This window comes from Lactuca serriola, chromosome 9, assembly GCF_051521515.1.
Source record: "Lactuca serriola cultivar US96UC23 chromosome 9, Lser_US96UC23_V15, whole genome shotgun sequence".
Taxonomy (NCBI): Eukaryota; Viridiplantae; Streptophyta; class Magnoliopsida; order Asterales; family Asteraceae; genus Lactuca; species Lactuca serriola.
Window position 1 is genome coordinate 136,354,184 of NC_136416.1, and position 15,376 is coordinate 136,369,559.

A 15,376-nucleotide genomic window follows, 5' to 3' on the forward strand; every position below is an offset into this window, starting at 1 on the left:
TTTGTCCCAAACAAATGGTAAGAATTATTTTCTTCATCGAATATTTCTTCTGTGCCGTAATCAATATTTCTTCTTTTTCTTCTCAACCTAATATGAATGATATCGATCTATTTTATCTATTGAGTTTAATTTATCATAGGTCCTTGTTTTCGGTTGTTCTGATGGTTCATGTTTCTTGAAAGAGTCAACTTCTGGAAAAAAAAACAAGGTGCCTCAATACGTCGATAGCTTTCACACATCCTATTCTCCATCTGTACATTTTTTCTACAGCCAATTATGTTTCCTAAAGTTTCTCCTGTTTCTCCTCCTGTTTTTCTCTTCCATTACCATGACTCTGTCGTCACACTTCTTTTGTTGTTTGAAGACCTCCTCTGTACCTCGCTCGAAGCGCACAAAGCTTGAGATTAAAGTTTATTCATGGGCCGATGGCAGTGGTTGTTCAGATGTTTTCCCACCAGGTGTTTATTTTTTTACCAAGGTTTTATGTGTCGATTATGTTTTTGGTTTGTTTTTACATTACTTTGTCCTGCCCATTTTATATTGAGATTTGAAAGGGTGTTTTACTATGCGGTCCAACTGTTCGATGAAATGCTTGAACCAAGGATTCGTTAGAGTAAATAACTTATAAGGAACTGCATTGGTGAGCCAATATCTTTCTGAGGTTAGAGAAGTCAAGGATTAGGGGAGAAAATAGAGAAGCCACAAGGAAGCCCAGGTCTTCCTTGCAGCTGTAACTGATGCTGTTGAAATGTTATTTGATAATAGAGGTTCAATACGCCTGAAATTTAAAATTGTAATCAATAAGGGTTTTTTGGAAAGGTGAATTTCTACTTCACATCTCTTTTAATCAAAAGGATGGATGAGTCTATTGTAAAAATTGTTCTTCTTTTGGTTTGGTTTGCAGAACTAGTAGTGAATTACTACAGGAATATCAGGGGTGTTTAGCAAGAAATTCAATCACTCCATTTTTCAGTGATAATCAGACAGTTGATATCACAAATCTACTAAAAGGGTGAGGTATCTTCTTTTATTTCCTTTCAGTTTGTTATGGCCATCATAATAACACTTGTATTATTCTATATTACAGAAAAAAAGTCAAATAAGGAGCTTTATTTATGAGCAAGATTGAAAGATTTACACATGCATCATCTATAATGGCAATAATCACTTTAGAAGAAGGTGAAGTCATTGGTATAATCACTTTAGAAGATGTATTTGAGGAACTTCTTCAGGTTCTTTTGTTTCCCTTGCCTATAATCTGCACGTTTAAATACCATGTGTAGTTTAAAGTATCTACCTGCTTTTAAAATTTTAAACACATGGTAAAATTTTCTATGAATGTAGGAGGAGATTGTAGATGTGACTGATGAATATGTTGATCTGCATAAAAGGTACAATAAATTTATAGAATTATAATATGCTATTCTTTTTTTTATGAAAATAAAAAAGCCAACTAGTATTTGCTTTCAACAGGATACGTGTAGCAGCAGTTGCAGCTGCTTCATATGGTAAAATTTTCTATGAATGCAGGAGGAGATTGTAGATGTGACTGATGAATATGTTGATCTGCATGAAAGGTACATTAAATTTATTGAATTATAATATGCTATTCTATTTTTTATGAAAATAAAAAAGCCAACTAATATTTGCTTTCAACAGGATACGTGTAGCAGCAGTTGCAGCTGCTTCATATGTAGCCCATGCTCCCTCATTTCGGAGATTATCTTCTATTGCTGTAAGAAATCATCTTCTTTTTTTATAATATAAAACAATAGATTGTCAATAATAATAATAATAATAATAGTAAGAGTTATTTGGAAGAAATAAAATAATCTTCTTTCATTGATGATGCAATCTTCAACATAAATGAAAAGATTAGTCTCGAACAAGGAAGCAAACACATTGGATATCATTAGTATGATGATTGGTCTACAGGTGACACCATATCTTTCTGCTCTACTACTTATTTTCCCATATCTACAGTCTTTTGACTTCAAAGAACACAATAGATGAGTGGATTAGGAGCATCAGAGCATTGAATATTGATGTGACTGACATTATAATTTGTTGGGTCTCCTTATTTTAAGGGTTATATATATATATATATGTGTGTGTGTGTGTGTGTGTGTTTGCTCTCCAGAGCTATGGTCCATGGTTTGATGTCTGGGGAGCAGGCTTATATTCTGTCACCTTGCTTGATCTCAAGAATGCTAAACAAGACATTTCATCTAACGAATGGACCTACCAGGTTTGTTGTTAACTTTGATTATTAGGGTTTCTTTCACATTTCACACATAGTTTTGAGCTGATGCATACTTTTGATTGCATTCAGGTTGGAACTGAAAGGGAAAGCCTAGGACTTGATAAAACAGATGTTGCTAATAGTTCCTTATGGACCCATGGCAGTGATTTGCCTACTAATCAGAGTCTAATTTGGTATAAGGAATATAACCCTTCAATCATTAATAATAATAATAATAATAATAATAATAATAATAATAATAATAATAATAATAATAATAATAATAAGACACCACTACTTCCAAGACTCTAATTTTTTTTTTCATTATATATTTTTTCAGTCCACATTTGTTGTCCCTTGAGGAAAAGGTCCTCTATCACTGAACCTTAGGAGCATGGGGAGAGTATAGGACGATATTGGTCAAGTTACCTTTCACCATCAACAGGTTGTACAGATAATTGTGACTATAGAGGAACTTATAATGCACAAAAATGTCAGAAGAAATGTGGCCAACCGGCTCAAATATTGTAAGTAATTTATATATATACATAGGAGATTTTCATTTTGTTTGTAATATTTCTTAAAAAAATAATATGTCTATAGATTTCATATACCACGGACATGGGTGCATCCTGGTGAGAACTTGCTTGTTCTTCATGAAGAGTTGGGTGGCGACCCTTCCAAAATTTCTGTGCTCACATGAACCTGGCAGAAAGTGTGTGGCCATGTCTCGGAAGATGATATGATTCCGGTTGAACTCTGGAAACCGAATTCCGATTCTAGTTCTCAAAGCCCTTAACTTCCAGAATTTCATCTGTTGGTTTTGCTAGCTTTGGGAATCTCGAAGGGGATTGTGGTGCTGGATTTACTCAAAGAAGTTGTCATATAGATGTTTTATTGATTGTTGAACAGGTACCACAATTCACACTATTTGTATATCTTTGTATCCTTATTTACATATTTTGTGATTTTATAATGATTGTTTGGACCTGTTAGGACAAACTTGCTTCAATCTTATTTGTAGAAACCCATGTTATACACTCGTGAGAAATTAGTTTGTATGATTGTAACATTTGTTCATAAACTCATGTTTGATGATCAATGCAGGTTTGTATCGGGAAGCAAAAATGTTATACACTCGTGAGAAATCAGCCTTCTGCTCTGTGTCAATTCTGTCCCCTGCTCTGTTTGGAGGATATGCACTAACTAACCTCCAAATAGGCAACATATTTTTACTTTTCTCATTTCCACCAACTATACAACTACTTTCATGTGGTTTTGTGACAGAAAGCCCAATTAGTAATTTAAATTTTACCGAGTTTCCTAGCTTTAATGCCTCTGAAATATATAGTGGAAGTGGACCAGATAAAGAAAGATCATCAAATGAGGCGCCTAAACCTGATTCTTTGGTGAGAAAGAGGAGCCATAAAAGCAGCAAGAAAAAATATTTTGACTCAATTAAAGATCAGATGCCTGAAAAAGAAGGATCTCTGCCATTAAAATGGTTTTGGTCTTTGAAAATGGTTGTTTATACTTTGTTTGAAGCTTTTCGATAGCCAATAATTTTAAGGTACAACTTGATAAACTCTCATAAATAGCAATATGCTTTTAATCATTTTTGTATTTTGCTTACTGGACTTGGAAAATCATCAATAAGACCATTTACTTTTCAAATTTGACTTGTGTTGGGTAATTTTTACCAAAAACCTGTGAAATGCTGACGTGGACGAATGGTTTTTATTATTTTTTTTAAATTGAAAGTTTTGTAATGTTGTCCCTGTATGTCAATTTTATGCAACTCTTTCAGTTTTTTTATGCACTAATAGTCACCATCTGCTTCTTTAGTCTTCTATTTTGAAATTTGTGTTTCGCAAGTTAACCAATCTCATATCAGTATAGCTCTAGAACAAACAGCTAAGGATTCATAGTAAAAACTCTTAACATCTCTAGAACAAAGCTAAAACAATACAATATCACAATTTATCTTTGGGTTAATACAAATTAACTGTTGTCTCTATGAAATCCAAAGCTATGAATCAAGCTACTCTGGCCATCAACAGCAGACATTGTCTTTTCACCAAAGCTAATTGTTTGTTTCAAACATCACAATAACATTAGTAAAGAAAGAACTAAAAGAAAAAAGAAAAATACTTGATTATCAAGAAGAGTTCATGTTAAGCAAAGTCATACCTCATTGACTTGAAAATATGTCCCGTTGAGTGGAAAGCTCCCTCTCATTGCAGCTCTACATGGTATCTGTACATGATTTGTATTTTCAAAATTGAGAGATATGAACAGGACAACGCATTTGAATTTACATTGTGATTTGAACAATTACCATTTTGTGTATTGTGCAATTATTTCAAACACAGATGAAGAAAGCACATACATTTCCTTAAGGCCTTTTATCATTGTTCTTTATAAGTGTTTTGTGGTTATGGACTTAAGGCTACTCTCTTTATCTATCTTATAATTGTAAATTTAGTTGTTTGGTTTTAGGTTAAATGCAAATTATAGCATCTTTCTTCGATTACTTTTTTTTTTATATCTACAAACTCACCAAGAGTGTCCCTCTAACAGTTTGGTTATTTGCTTCTCGTGTGCTGTTGCAAAAAAAACATGTTTCTTCATTACATAACGTGCCAGATTCTTAGGAAGAACATTGTCCAGCTGGCGGTTGAATCGAATCTGCAGTTTCACCTATTGGTATAATATAAACAAACAAATAATTCAATCAGCATTTCACTTTCACAAAACCATTTATTTAATTCTCTCATTTTCATTTCATCCACTCACCAGGTGTCCAAATTGCAAGAAGGTATGAGCAAGGATCATCAGGCTCTCCTGTGTCCATCTTTAATTTATCAAACATTTGTTAAGAAACAGAAATCAAATCAAAGAGCATATCAGGTTCTTCATAAGGTACACTACACTACACCACTACACTTACCCCTTCCAAAAGAGGATGTGAATCCGGAAGCTCATATATGCACAATCGACATAAAAAAAAGAATTTAGAAATTAGAAATCACAAATCACATCATCTTTTGACAATTACTTACACTTGGTATTCTGTTCTTAGTTGGATGACATTTTTAAGTTAAGGTACAAGGATTGCTACAGCTTCTGATGTTAAGGCAACTAGTGCTTTTGATAGGTCACCTTCTCCAAGTTCCATGTGTCTTTCCATGTAAGTCGGCAATTTCTGAGTAAACTCTTCCATGTTTAGTTTAATCATAGGAATTTCTTCACCATCTTCTTCACAAAAATCCTCCATATCAAGCTCTTGTTGTATCTGTTCTGGCTCTGGTGTTGTGGGAACCTCAATTATAGGCTCTGGTGATAATGGCACCTCCACTATAGGCCCTGATGTTGATGCTACTTCAATTATTGTCCCTGGTGTTGATGATTCTTCAACAACAGGGTTACAATTTTGGACTTCAGATAGTTTTTGTAGTTGTTCATTAGGTTGATTAATATCAGGGTTGCAATTTTGGACTTAAGATAGTTTTTGTAGTTGTTCATTAGGTTGATGTGACATTCCAATTAGTTTTTGACCAGTTTTGTTTCCTGTTATACTTGCTACGCTCCCCTGTGGTGCTCGTAACCCTAGCCTTGCACTGTAGTTAAAAATTATAATTAAAACTTTGACTATGGAGGAAAAGACATAAATGCCCTTTCCAAATGTAATCATCTGGTAATGTAATTCATACCTGTGAATAAATAAAGACTTTTAATTAATTAGTTTTTTAATGTTTATATGCATAGTATTAGTTATTAAATATTAATGCATGACAACAGTTGGCATACAAAGTTCTTTAGTCAAGCTTGCAAAGTCGTGGCCATAGGTACTATACAGTAACGAGGAAGAAGCAAGCCACTGTATCTAGAAGTTTTGGAGGAAACGAGACTCAAGCAAAAAGCAAACACACGGAGAGTTGTTGGAAGATAGTAAGCTAGATAATGCAATTGTATATAAATTTTGCTTCTCTGGAGTTCATTTTTTTTTATAACATTTAGTCACTATTGGAATAGACATATTAGTGAAATGAATTATCTTTGTTATTTATGGTATTTTATTTGTATGACATTAAATTTTATGCAATGGATTGTATTTTTTGTATATGATATTTATTTTCTATTATGAGACATTAAATACAAATTTAATTTGAAAATTAGTAAATCTATAAATAATTTTTTTTAAACATTTAAAATTATGATACACAAAAATATGTGTCATCTTCATTTATGACATGACCTTTCTTGACAGTGGCTTTCTTGATACGCATTGCGTGTCATTAACACGCGCGTCGTAAGGTTACGACATGCGAATGCGTGTCGTCTTCCTTTATGACAGGGCCTTCCTTGATACGCATTGCGTGTCGTACACGCGCGTCGTAATTGCGCGTCGTAAATGAGCGTCGTAAATATGCGTCGTCTATAGACGACACGCAAAAGCGCATCGTCTCTCGTTATGACAGGGCCTTCCTTGACGTGCATTTGCGCGTCGTCTGAGCCTTTTACGACGCGCAATGAGCGTCGTAAAAGGCTGTTTTTCTAGTAGCGATGACATCCCAAATGTTTTAAAATGAAATAAATACGCTTCTTCGAAAATGTTTTAATAACGTATTTACCATGTTTTTCTGGGAACAAATTCCGCAACATTTTTATGAAATGAAGTACTCTGATTTTTATAAAGCATAAACAAAATCGGTCTTTTCTGGCCGTGAAAATGGGGATGTCACAGTTGGTTGTCTTATATATCTTATGTTTATCCATGAAACCATATAATTTCTTAAACCCTATTCGCATACAATTATGATCATACTTGCAGCCGTTTCAAACATATTTTGGGCCCAGGACAAGAGCAAAAAATGGGCCCTTAAAATACACAAATTTCATCAAGTTTTTTACAATAACTCAATAATTGTAAGAAAATTATTTGTACTATCTTCTAAATATAAAAATTTCCATAAAAAATTTGGGCCCTTTTAAAAGATGGGTCCTGGACGGTCGCCCCTATCGTCCACCCTCTGAGACGGGCCTGCATACTTGAGATAGTACTCGGAGCATTACTCTCAATCTACCATGGAGTATTCTTGAAATATTAAGAAGGTGTTGTACGTCTTTTTTGTTTAACCTTGAAGTGTGATCTAAAAACCACGACATTAGAATAAAAAAAAGGTTATGAAATTGTTTTGATAGTGTTTGCTCTATTTCTATTTAAAGACTTTGAACTAAATTAGATTTGTATCAGATCCATATAGAAACATATTTGAGTGATATATATTGTAAATACATGATCTTATTATACGTAATATAATATGGATACAAATTTAAAAGATGAAACATTAAAGGTTCCAGATTGTGTTTAACAAAAAAAAAAGTATTACTAAAGCTTTATTAATGATGGTTATAGTGTGTTTAAGATTTAAAAGAACTTTACTTACGTCAAATTGACGTACATGAGGTTTTCTTAATATTCAAAAGATCAAGAGTAAACTAAACACGTGTTTGGGAATTATGATAATCCCATAAACTACAAATTACGACCAATGGGCTTAAATAATTTGTATTACTTCATCGTGATGTAATATGGATACTTTTAATTAAGAAAAATTAAATAGATATATTGTGGACTGTTAAATAACCCAACCTTTAATACTACCATTTTAGTTCATTACTGGTATTTTGGGATAATTAAGATTGTATCGCATGCTTACTTATGACCATGGCTATGTAATCTAATTTTATGTCATATTGATTTCACTACCAAATAGGCGATTAACTTGTAATCTAAAATATTAAAAGCCTAAACTAAATAAAAAAATATATTTATTGTTTAGGTACCTTGAGGATCAAGGAGCTTACGAAACGACGCATAAGAGTAATATTTTATTATCATACAATGAGGTGAGTTCATAGTTTTAACTCACTAAGATTGCATTATTGAAACGTGCAATCCGTAGATGGTGATTTGATTCACTTTAGGATGACCATGTCATTACTTGTGCTTGATGATGATATGATATTGGTGATGCTAATATATGTTTTGTGCTAATGCCATGATATGACGTAATTGCTATGTTGCTTTGACTTTGATGTACTTGATGTATATGACATGCTAGCTTAAGTTGCTTGAAATATGATGTATGATTATGTTTTGATGTGTTGGTTATGAATACATTGCATGTTTAATACACATTCATAAGGTATGCATTATATGACTTGCTTAATCTATAAATGACATTGCGGGGTTATGCGTAGAGGGTTTGGGTAGTTCATGATAGGCCTGTCGAAAAAACCCGAAACCCGTTCTACCCACCTGACCCGTTCCGAATTCGGGTATAATGGGTTGGGTAGAACGGGTAATGGGTATGAACATTCGGGTAATAGATTAACCCGATAATAATATAGGTCGGGTTTTAGGTATAAATATTTATTTTCGGGTATACCCGAATACCCGAATTCGTTTTTTAAATAATACCAAATATACAATGTAGTCATGTACGCACAGTTCAAATAAAACAAAACCCTTCGTTTCCTTCTTATGAACGACAGCTCGACAGTCGACGCAAACTTGCAAAGGGAATACGACGCTGAAGCTGAAGTCCTGAACCGTCATCACAATTGTCAGTTTCTCACTATCACACGTAATGGAATTAAAAAAAGTACATAACATATTATAATTATTTGTATTGTTATTATATATGTACTTGTTAATTGTATGAAGTATTTTTCTACCCAATTCTTTATTAAACCAACCAACATATAAAAACAAAAAATAAAAAATTACCATTAAGTGTCATTTAAGAAATTTTCGGGTATACCCGATAATTATCCGACCCGACCTCAAACCCGAATACCCGAAACCCGAATACCCGAATTACAATATAGGTCGGGTATTGGGTATTATTTTCTTAAGGAAATACCTGTTCTACCCGAAACCCAAAAATTTTACCCGTTCGACACCCCTAGTTCATGATCTTTGCCTAAAACCTTATTCAGATCATTGAGGGTGCCTACTAGGTTGAAAGAGTACCTATAGGAAGAGCTATAGCCACAACGGTGATTAGTTGCCGATCTTTCTAGATGACCGTGTGACACATGGTTTGCGGGCACTTCGGTGTTCGTGGGCTGGAGTGATGTTGGTCCCTCGCTCGCGGCCAGCGCAAACATCACGTGGGAATCGGGAGGTGTATTGTTGGAATTTGCACCGTTTGTACCGATCCTGAACGACACCGCGGGGTACTTGTACTTTGCAAAGTCGGAGTAGCGAAAGTGGAGTCACGGGGTTGGTGTTTCGGGTGGAAGTCATGATCCACTTAGAGCATTCGGCTGGCCGTGCACACAAATAGTGAACGGGGTGTTTCTCTTGGGTTAGGTAGCACTAAGAGACACTTTTCTATCAATCGGTTGGATAGATATAATAAAAGGTTGAACATGTAACAAACGGTTGGTTGCATATTAAAAGGTTGAATATATAGCAAAGGTTGATTATTAACAAAAGGCTGAACATGTAACAAAAGGTTGGTTGCATATTAAAAGGTTGAATATATATCAAAGGTTGCTTATTAATAAAAGGTTGAACATGTAACAAAAGGTTGGTTGCATATTAAAAGGTTGAATATATATCAAGGGTTGCTTATTAATAAAAGGTTGAACATTTAAAGGTTGCTTATATATGAAATGTGATTAATTATATGCTATGCGGTTGCTTATGTGGTATTTGGTTGATCATATATGTTATGTGGTAGAATTGTGATTAAACATGTATGCATGTATGCGGTTGAATAATTATGATATGTTTTCTAAGTGGTATCTGTCTATCATCTTTATTCTTCATCATAAAATGAATGATTGACCCATTTGGGGTTTGTATGTTTTATGTGCAACTTTATGAACTCACTCAGCAGGGGCTGACACTTGTATCTTTTCTCTTTTGTGTCTTATGAGTGGTACAGGCAATTTAGAAGATTGGCCTTGGTGAGAGGGGTTCTTATGGGTAGTAGATTTGTATTATCGATACCACTCTTGGACACGTTTTTTATTATTAACTTTTGTTTACATTTTAATGGTTTGGAATTACGTTTGAATTTTTGAAGTAACGTTGTGGTTTTGAAAATGTTTTGATTAAAAAAAAACTAAGTCTTCCGCTAACGTATTCTATTAAATAGATGTTTTAAAAAGAAAAAAAAATATGGTAAAAATCACGATGTTACAAGTTGGTATCAGAGCCATGCTATGAGTGAACTGAATACAGAGGACAGTGTTCAGACTCACAGTGTAGATTGGCTCAGTTAGGTGCTCTAGGATTCTTAAGGGGGGAGGGTGTTTGTTGAGAGTTACATGTTATTTTCTATATGCCTTTAGGACATTTATTTCTTTTCGATATAGAAGCATCCTCTCTTCTTTCTCACGGATTCTGTAATCGTTAATATCTCTCGGCGTTGAGGAAATTGTTTGTGACCAATAAGATTAGTTATTGCAGAGCGTTCATAGTTCGAATAGTGTTTCACGTATCGAGGAAATGGAAGATCATCTTGCAGTGATGACTGGACTGCATGTAGTCGACAACCTTGCAAGTTGTTTGTTTATCGTTGGTCGATGACAGAACAGGAAGAGATGTTTTATCGTAGTCTATGGACTCTCACATGCTATGGAATCCATGAATCAAAATAGGTGTGCCGATCTTTAACCTAAACCAGTGACATAGATAACTTCGTGGTAATGCCAGAAGCAAATATATATAGGTGTGAATGTTAGTATTGGGCCCATACTATCATAAGCACATGATATATATTTGGGGCTGGAGGAACCACGAAGAAACCCGAGGACCTGGTGATCAGTACTCAGAGATAGAATGGATGTATGCTTGGTAGAGACCTTTTTGTGTCATTGTTCTCTTTTGTGCTTGTTTTGATGTACTTTAGAGTCTGTTGACTTCAACGTTAAATAGTAATGCAACTGTAGGAAATCTAGCCTCTGTGTAGTAAGATGTTTGACGTGTGTGAAATCTTTGCAGATAACCACATTTTCCTTATGATTGTCTTCCTTTTGGAATCTAGTTGTTCAGTGTTGTTTTCAGTATTGTTTGGTTTTACCGCCAACCATACTGAAATTCTCTGAGTTGAAGTGCATATGTGTATTCTGCTTGTTAAGAGAGGGTATGTCTTACGAGATAAATTCAATGGTGTATTCTTTCTCCTACAATTCCTATGATGATAACACTCAAGTTCCTAGTGCGGTGATGCAAGGTCTTCTTGACTCGTACGATTAAGAGTTCAAGGAAGATGAGTTCTCGTTTGACTACACATTTTGTATGGCTCCAAAGCCAAAGAATCTTTTAAATTGATTCATTCGGTAGTGAAGATAATGGTGATGTAGCTTCATGATTTGTTTGAGTGTGAATTATTCGACCAAGCTCCTCGTTTTATGGAGTGCTAGTCCAACTCATTATACAAAAGACGATACATGCGGTTGGGTATCAACTTTCTAAGATCGGACACGATCAAGATGAAGACAAATAGGAATCTTTATCCGACTTTGGTTATGGGGTGAGAAGATGCAGCGAGGGGAACTGATTGTGTATGCTCCCCAATAAAAACACAGTGGTGCTGAAAGACTCTCCTTGGTTGAGAATTATTCATTTTGGCAATCGCAGCAAGTTAAGAGACGAGTGACTTGATGATGGACAAGTGGTGAGACGATGAGATGACGCAAGAGATGGAAGAGAAGGTAGATAGCATGGTTAGAGAGAGACCAAGTAGAAGGGGATAAAATGAGTCAAACTCATTAAGTTGTAATGGGAGGATGGGTACAAGTCAGAAGTGATCAAGGTGGTTGAAGACATGAAGGTTTGTTACCCTAAGTTGTTCGTAGCGGTAACTGATTCCAAGGACGGAATATTTTTAAGGAGGGGAGAATTGTAACGACTCGAATTTATTTTTGTCTCCGATATTACTTTCCGTTAGGCAAATATTCATTTTCGTAGGATTATTTTGGATTTAAGGTAATATAATGAAATAAATTAAATAAAGAAAAGATTCTAATCAATAATTAAAATATATATATCTTAGTTTGTCGTCTGTTAATTAAGGGATTAGAACGAAAAGATAATGTATCTAAATAAAACAAATAAAGGTATAATTAAAGTTGAGGGGGGCTTAAGTGTAAGATTGGAAACTTGTCTTGAAAAGGAAATTGAGCCTTGGGGTCTGGCATCCTCTCCTCCAAACTCATAATGTAAGGATATCCGGGTCCGGGCCTTGGGGCGATGTTCATTAGCTGGAAGAGATAATTGAATGACTCATTGTTGTAATTAACACCTCGAGCAATGTCATCCAAATACCTCCTATATTCCACTTGATTCCATCCCTCATTCTCATCTTCCACCGAAATAACCGGTGGGTCTTCTCGGGCCCGTTCGTTCCTTTGCCTAACCCTTCGTCCTGGCCTCTCGGGAACAACCACCTCGTCTTCATGTGGAATTGCATATGAATCCACAAAAATTTCCACAATTCTCGCCCTCCGATATAATGTAGTGCTAAATGGAGGAGGAGAAATGACGGTTAATGCCCTTGCCTCTTGTAAATCCAAAACCCAAATGATCTTGCGATTCTTGTGACAAACATACCCCCATTAATTTTGGAGGTAATCTTTTCCTTTACTGCTCCGTCTGCAAGATATTTGGCCAAGCAATAAGGCAAGTTGCAGAAGACGTTCGGGGTAATGATTATGGGTGTTCGTTTGGATGGATCAGTTCGATCCGATCCAATTAAGTAAATCCAAATTGATTTCGGTTTTCAAAATATGGATCCGAATAATCCAAACTAAATTCAAATCCGATCCGATCCGATCCAATTACAATTCGGTTGGATCGGTTTTTATAATTCGGTTTTCAAAAACTAAAACATTTTAAAATGACATATAATTATAATATTATCCAATTTTTATAGAAGAAGCAAAAAAATATTTAATTGTGATTTAAAATTTATAAACTACTAAGAATGTATATTATAGTTTAATATTTAATAGATAAGGAGATTTTAAGAGAAAATGCATATTAATGTTTTTTATTAGATGAAACTTTTTTAACTTATTTGAAAAAATAAATAATAAAATTAATAAATAGTTATAGTTATATTAAAAATAAATAAATAATAAATTGTTATTCGTTTTTTTTTGGATTATTCGGTTCATATTTTATAAACCAAAACCAATCCGAAATCCAAAATAGTAATTCGGTTTTGTTGAAAACCAATCCAAAAATCTGAATATCCGAACCAAATAGTCCAATCCAATTTGTCCAATTGGACAATTCAGTTTTAATAAAATAATGAACACTCCTAGTAATGATGCTCCACAAATAGAAAATGTTGAGGGTAGGAACCTTGTCATCATCCTTCCTCATATTTATGGTACTAGCGATGAGGCGTTGAATGAGACGGTGGATCGGAGAACGAATATGGCCCTCTTGAGAAGAAGAGGGAATATACACCCGGTTTGCAATGGTATTCCACCAAGTGGAGGCAAAAACTTCCTCGGGAAGATCTTTGTGACATTGCTCCAAAAAGGTTTCAAAATCCTCCGTCAATATGACATTTTGATCATAAATGCCTATCCTCCAAGCAAGTTCCGCTATGCTGCACTGTCGTAGCTCCCCTCCAAGTGAAAAAGAAATGATATTTGGGTTATAATATTCACTACCACCCCGGAATGAGATAGTAGCAAAGAATCTTGAATAGCTGCAACCATCCATCACAAATTATTGTGGATCCACCCACGTCAAAAGATTTCACCAAATAAGGTGTCAACTCTTCTTCCAAACCAATGTTACCCAACCAATCCCAATTGATTGCATTGGGAAGGTGAATTTCTTTCTGCTTGAGAGCCTCCAATCTGTTCTTTGCACGGGCTTGTGAAGATCTTGAAGTTATTTGTTGAAAAGTAAGCCATGGAATGTCTCCTTGACCTCCTCCCCTTGAACTCTGACCTCTTCTAGACATAACTTCTGAAGAATAACATCAAGAAAACAACAACAAACAAAACCCAACAATTAAAGTTAACAAAAACAAGTCTATCTTGGCATCTACTCGCCGAGTTCATGAACTACTCGGCGAGTAGGATGAACTGCGAGAACATATTTCAATCGGACCACATTAGGTCAATCAAAACACATAAATTTGCAAAGGGGTTTGCTGTTCTAAGTCCCTTAAACACAAATCCACAAGAAATTTTGTCCAAATCTTCCTAATTCATGGTAAAATCGAAACCCTAGAATTGGAGTAAACCCCCAAATCCGGATTTAAGCAAAATAGGAACCAAGAATTGATAAAGTTATAACCTTTAACAAGAATATAAAGGAAAAGTCATACATTTTTTGCCTTGTGGATGGAGATTCAAAAAATATCAAAGGAATGGCTTGAGAGGAAGAGAATGCTCGACGAGTATGAAGGAGGCGGCTAGTGAAAATGAGTAGGGTAAAAGAAACCCTTATTTACAGATTGTAAAAACCTGTTTAAATGCTTGTACTCGCCGAGTAGGAATATCTACTAGCCGAGTAGGGACACGTATTCGCGTTTTTTCATGAATTTCATAAGGTACTCGCCGAGTAATCGTATGAACTCGGCGGGTATATCATTCAGTTTGAAAAAAAAAACTCAATTTTTTTAAACCACCACCCCACACTTTGAGCATTGCTTGCCCTCAAGCAATCATTTTAAGCAGATTTTTAGAAGAAGAATGAAAAGAAAACAGATCCTAAAAGTAAAAAAGAAAAACAAAGGGAAAAGAAATGCAAAATCTAAACTCGGGTTGCCTCCCAGAAGCGCTTCTTTTTAAGGAGTCGTTAGCTGGACTCCTTCCATTCTACGTTTCTGCCATGCCCACCAGCAGCAGCCCTTCTTCTATGTCTTCATTCCTCGAGATTCCTTCTTCATATTTTTTCACTCTATGTCCATTAACTTTGAAATGAGTGCCATCTCTTGATAATAACTCGATAGCTCCATGTGGAAACACCTTCTTTGTCACACCCCAAAACCGATAACGGCGGAATACGTTTCGGGGTGGAGGACGTCATGTACAGTATCATCACAATTGCATAATAGTAAAAACAAGAAACATACAACCATT